A 6,587-nucleotide genomic window follows, 5' to 3' on the forward strand; every position below is an offset into this window, starting at 1 on the left:
CCCCCCCCCACAAACCAACCCCCCCCAAAGCAAAAAAAAAAAAAAAAAAACCACTAAAAAAAAAAGCCAATAGTTATTACCATTTGTCTGTTTATTTTAGCCTGAGAATACAGAGTTAAAATATAACATATAGATGCTACTTGTGTTAATTCTTGCTTCTTCCTCCATGACAGCTAATCTGATCCCTGAATCTCTGGGGTTTATATTTTCTCCTCATCCATGCTGAATGTGAGATGTGTGTGGGTGAATGATATAAAACATTCACATAGATCCTAATGTCACTGTTTAAGAAGGGACACTCAGGACCAGCAGAAAGGACAATGGCTATGTCACTGGACTCCCAAGTAGTCAACCGTGGTTCAAGTCCCAGACCTGGTGGCTTAAAACTCACGCCGGGCGCGTGTGTGTGTGTGCCCAAGATCCCAAGAAGAGAATGGAGGAGAAAGGATTGTGGCATGGCCATCTCTCCTGGGTGATAATTTTTCACTTTATGTCTCTCTGTCTCTCTGACAAGCACATGTGCCCAATAGCAAAAACCTCTCAAAAAAAAAAAAAAGAAGGAACTCTCAGGGAAGTGACCCTCACTTCATCTTTCTTGCATTCTTCCCAGTCCACCATTTTCTTCTTCCAAGTAATTATTTGAGACATTTCCAATTATTAAAAATGAGCAACAGATAGTATACTCAGCAAGATTATCTTTCATATGGAAAGAAAGAATAAAAACATTCTCAGACAAACAAGACCTGAAAGAATTTGCCAGTAGCAGACCTACTCTTCAAGAAGTTCTGAAAGGAGTGCTCAATCAGGAAAACTGAAGACACATACAGGAATAAGAGCAAAAGGCAGCCGAGAAAATGACCAGTTTAATGATAGGGACAAGAAATATCAATAACAATGTTGAATGTTAACTTCCAGGATTTAAACATAAGGGTTGGACCACAGCAATACTGCATATTCAAAAGAAGAGAGTTTGAACATAAAACTGAGCTGGCAAAATAGAATTTTATGACTTTTGAGTAAAACATTACTGATTTTTTTCCTTACTATGCTTTGTTTTCCCAATTTAAAAATTTTTACTTTCTTTTGAGCTGTTGATAGGTTCAGCAATTTGTTAAAATATTTTCTTGTTTGTTTCTTTAAAAGGAAGCATAAACCTTTCTTCCTTCCTGACCCCTTTGGAATTGGAAAATATTTGGGAATATTCTTATTTTGTGGCAGAGGAGTTATTTGTATGCGTTCAGTAATGCTTGTTGCATTGAATCAGAAGTATGAAATGCTCATTATTGGACAGGGCTTTCACTGGAATGTCATATCTGAAGATCAATCAGAAAACTATGGAACTAAGGTAGATCTCAAGTAACCCAACAGTAGCTCTTGGAAAGATGGTCTGGCACCATAAATAGTTCTGCCTAGCAGAGAGGATTAGAGAAGATATATGAAAGAATTTATAACATAAAATAACCTAGACTTTTCCAGTCTTCATTGTAATCAGTAGAGATTGTAAAAGAGCAACCACACCAGAGGATTATCTTGAGAAAGACTTTGGAGGAAGAAAAAGAGACTGATCTTTGCTAGCAGATGGTATATTGCAGAACACTAGGTGGGCAGGGCTGAATTGAGAGGCTTATGTGTGACTAGTGTGCTGGGCATTTGCTTTTCAACAATTTGAGTAGTTAACATGTTAAATATTTTCTCAAAAATATTTAAAACCATACTGTTTCTGTCGTTATAGAGTCACAAACAAAACTATACAAAATTATAAAAAATATTTTGAACATTATCTTTAAAATTCAGTATTCAGAGATATTGAAAGTTGTTTATTAACTGTTGAGAACTATGGAGTATGAGCAAAAGTTTTTTGATATGTAAAGTAAATGTGGAAAATGTAAAAATAAATAAATAAATGAAAAATTTTAAAAAGAGCAACAGAAATTATATTGTATTTATAGAATTCTATTCCCTTTACAATTGAAAATGATGTCTTGATTTAGGTTTTCCAGAAACACAGTTTGAGTCAAGGGTACTGTCCACACCATTTACAAAGGGTGCTCCCAAGAGGCATGGAGGGAGCAGACAAAGGAAGAGAAAGAAGCCAGGCAGGTATGGGATTGCAGATGAAGTCAAACCTTCGGAGTTTCCAGAGGAATAGCTCATTCATCCACATGTGGTTCTCTGAAGAAGGTTGAAGTTTCAATCAGTTAAAAGTGAAGAAAACGGGAAGATGAAGTGTGGGCCTCAGACTGGTCAGAAGAACTGGGTAGCCCACACAAAACCTCTGATGCAACATGGCTAAGGAAACTCAACCGCTAAGTTGAGTTGAGGAATTTACCAAGGAAAAACAGGAAAACAAAGAGGAGGATATTGGATAGAGTCATGAATGAGACTAAATCTGCCCATCTTTCTCACTCACACAGTGGGTACAAGTGGGCTCAAAGATGCCTCTAACCTTTCTAGCAATCGATAAGGCAGAAGAAACTCAGTCTATCAATTCACAATGACCACAGTTAAAGTATAGACAAATATAAAAGAACTGCAGCTTTTCTTCGTAGTGAGAATGCAGAGGATTTTCTTGGACTGACTTCATACAGATAACTGTGAAATAGTATGAACAACTCCATTCTCAACATATGTACTATAAATATAGCTATTTTTTTACTGTGACTTTCAGTTTGAGTGCATGTCTTTTATACTAAAGCATAATTCAGACAAAAGTTATAAAACATAAATGCAAAACATAAACATTTCTTACAGTCATTTTTCCTAATAATTAAGAAAAAAATGTTGTTATTTTCTTACTTTGTCAGCAAAAGGTACATTAAGCTATTATGTCTTTCTATACCAGAAACTGGATCTTAGCATCTCTCATTCAGGAATATAGGACTAAAGGAAAAATTATATGGCAGATTGATAGAAAATACTGTCCCAGCACAGGAGTTAAAGGGAGATTTAATTTGAGAGGATAAACTTTGAACAAAAAAATGTCTCCAAATGAAGAGAAACACCATGAGAGAAAATTACTTCCCAACAGGTGCTCCAACTAGATGCTGAATTTTAATCAGCCAGGTGTTTAAGTCCTTTCAAACTGCCCAATATCACGGTTTTAGAAAACTACCTTTATAAAGATTACATCTTTAGGAATGCAAGGAAGAAGCTTTATAATCTGCAAGAACTTAAAACATTAATATTCTAACCTCAATAAACTGATCTATAAAATTTGGGTAAAATGTGTATCTTCATATAAAATTTCTGATGCCATGTGTAATTTACAAAACATGAACCTAACACAGAGTGGATAAGCAATAAATATTGACTTTCTTTCCCTTCCACTCAGCCTAAGTTACAGAATTTGTGTCAAGATCCATTTTGATAATTAATTGATAGCATATATATGGTTATATATGTCTGCTAAAGAGAAGAAACTTAGGCAAAGCATGTAAGTAAAATTTTGGGGGGGAAAGGGTCCAAAATCGAGGACTGCAGCTTTGGTATAGACACTTGGGCTGCCTGAACATGCGTACCAAAGTTTCACAGATTATACAGTGATGGATACGGATTTGAATTGCTTCACTCATTTATTAAGCTTTGCATTAGTTCAAAAGTCATAGCACGGGGGCTTGTACAATAGTGATTGACTGAATACTATGATAAGGAGAACAGGACCATCTCATGGTTATTTGGATTAGTATACTTAATCCCAAACAAAGTGTAGAGAATGAGTCTGCTTACACCTGTAATTGCTGAGAAATATGCACATTTCAATTGTTGTTGTTGTTGTTGTTTTTTTGAGAAGTTTTTACTACAGGGCCTGTGTGCTCACCAGAAAGACAGAGAGAGATAGAGAGACAGAAAGCGAGAAATCACCCCCTGGGGGGATGGCCATGCCGCAATCTCTTCTCATCCATTCTCTCAGGATCTTGGGCATGCACACACATGTGCCTAGTGTGAGTTTAAGCCACTGGGTCTGGGACTCAAATCATGATCCACTACTTGGGAGTCCAACGACATAGCCATTATGCAAACTGCAGGTCCTCACATTTCAATTATTAAAGCTAGTAGATGTGCACTGGTGCTTCATTCCCCATGCTTCTGGCCTAGTAAACTTTATCTTCTTCTTCTTTTTTTTTTTTTTAATACCAGAGAGTGCATGTGTGCATGAAAGAGAGAGAGAGAGAGAGAGAGAGAGAGAGAGAGAGAGAGAGAGAAAGAGAAAGAGAAAGAGAAAGAGAAAGAGAAGAGAGAGAGAAAAGAGAAAGAGAAAGAGAAAGAGAAAGAGAAAGAGAAAGAGAAAGAGAAAGAGAAAGAGAAAGAGAAAGAGAAAGAGAGAAAGAAGAGAAAGAGAAAGAAGCCCTTCATAGGAAGTGGTCATGCTGCAATTCCTTTTCCTCTTATTATCCATCCTTTCAGGATTCTAAGCACATGTACATATGTGCCTGGTGGGTTGTTCATGCTGTCAGGGCCAGTAGTCAACCCCAGTCAGCTTTATGGGATTCAGCTTCCTTGTTGCAGTACTTAGTAGCTAAATACTTTGATAAGCTATAAAATAATGTGAAAAAGTTAGATGATGGTAATTTAATGTCTTACTATATTCACAAAGCTGTAAGTAAGATATGAAGCTAAACATTCAGGTAAGGAAAATAATCAAATTTCTTTTCTTGAGTAGTTTTCCTGTTTTTTTTTTTTAAATTTTATTATTATTATCTTTTAATTTGCTCTAGGGCACACATGCTCACCAGAGAGAGAGACAGAGAGAGAGAAAGTGAGAAAGTAAACTGTCAGGTCTGGACTTGACTCATGGTTAGCTATGTAGTAGCTCCTTAACCACCATACTACCTGCCGGCCCCTAATATCCCTGTCTTAAATGATGGGGATTTTTTTTTTTCTTTTTGGATAAGAGTATGGCTTGTGTCCAGTTTTGGGATTTGAGTATTTTGGGTAACTATCACTTGTTGAGTCGCCGTCACTGCCCTCACACTTAACTTGAGGTTGCAGTCTATAGTACACTCCCCGCCCCCACCATTAGTGTTAGTAGTGGTTTTGAGGAGGATGAACAGTCTTTCCTAGGAGCCTTCACAGAGGCATGGGAGTAAACCTCTAAACACACAGTCCTTACTTGTCACTGCCTATTCCTTCTTAGAGCATTTTGTTTGAAAAGCTCCCAACTCTGTATCAATTATATACAGAGAATAATTGAAAGGCCTCATAAGACTTACAGGGTGAATTCATGTAAAGCTTAAGTAAAGATAAGGGATGTAGTATAGTCAGAGGAAAATCACTCAGCCAATGCTGGGTGTCTGAGAGAATTTCACCATCTCCTACCCCAAACCCCTCAAGTCCTTTCTCAATGGCACACAATGAACCTTAGGAGAACTGACTCATCTGTTTTTCCTAGGAATTCTCAACTCTAGTACGTAAAGTTCCTCATTCTTAGAAAGTCTGAGTCCAGTTACTGTGGTGAGTGGTCACCCCAGATAAGTTTTTGCTTCATATTATAACCCATCAATATATGCATGAGGAATTTTGATTTCAGGAGGTCCCAGACCAAGTTTCTAATAAAGTTTTCTATTGATATATTCCATTGGTCTTGGAGAAAGACAGGATGGATTAACTGGTGTACCCAGGTATAAGCCATCAATCTCTACATTTCTAAAAACACATAGATATACTAACCTTGAGTGACTCCAGGAAGTTTGCAACTTTTATGATTCACAAGCTAGCCCATCTCACTTTTATCTTAGACAGAAGTCAACACTAAACTTCCAGGTATCCCAGAAAAGAACATAGAGTTCTCCCAGTTCAGATGTAAGATTGCCTGATCTTTTGCAGTATTCAGCTTTTCTCATCATTAAAGAAAGAGTTATAAAGAATCCTCAGAATCATCAGCCTGTGGTAGGCAGCATTCTAAGAAATGATGGGGACCCCAAGATTACCACCCCCCAAGATTACCACCCCCTGGCGTTCATAACCATATATAATCACCTTCCGTTTAGTGTAGGTAGAGGGAATGAATATGAAGGAACACCACTCCTATGGTTGGGATACTACTCAGCTGGCTTGAGTTCATCAAAAGGAAGATGGCACTGTTGAGCTTGGCCTAATTAGGGAGCCCTTCAAAGGCAAGCAAGATGCCAGAGCAGTACTCTCCTGTGGCCTTACAAGGAAGTCAACAGCCCTGTTGTGAGAGGAGGAAGTAGCATAACAAGGACCTTTGGCAGCCTTTAGAAGTGAAGCATTTGGGGTGGTGGCTAAAGGCACTGGACTCCCACATTGCCAACCACGGTTCAAATCCTGGACCTTGTGGCTTGCTTTCTCACTTTTTCTCTCTCTTTCTCTCTGTCTCTCCAGTCAAATTAAATAATAATAATAAAAATGAAGCTAAATAAAATAATTATTTTTAAAAAAAGGAACAGTCAAAGGCTGATGCCAACAAGAAAATGAGGTCTGTTGTCATATAGCTGCAAGGGAATAGTTCTGCCAACAACCAGTGAGCCTGGAAGCTGAAGAGTTTAGTACTTTTGCCACTGTAAGACAACCTCAAAAAGTCTATAAAACATTGAATTAAAGTACAGATTTATTTTGATGCAAAAATC

The sequence above is a fragment of the Tupaia chinensis genome, unplaced genomic scaffold (genome assembly GCF_000334495.1).
Source record: "Tupaia chinensis unplaced genomic scaffold, TupChi_1.0 Scaffold000249_2, whole genome shotgun sequence".
Taxonomy (NCBI): domain Eukaryota; kingdom Metazoa; phylum Chordata; class Mammalia; order Scandentia; family Tupaiidae; genus Tupaia; species Tupaia belangeri.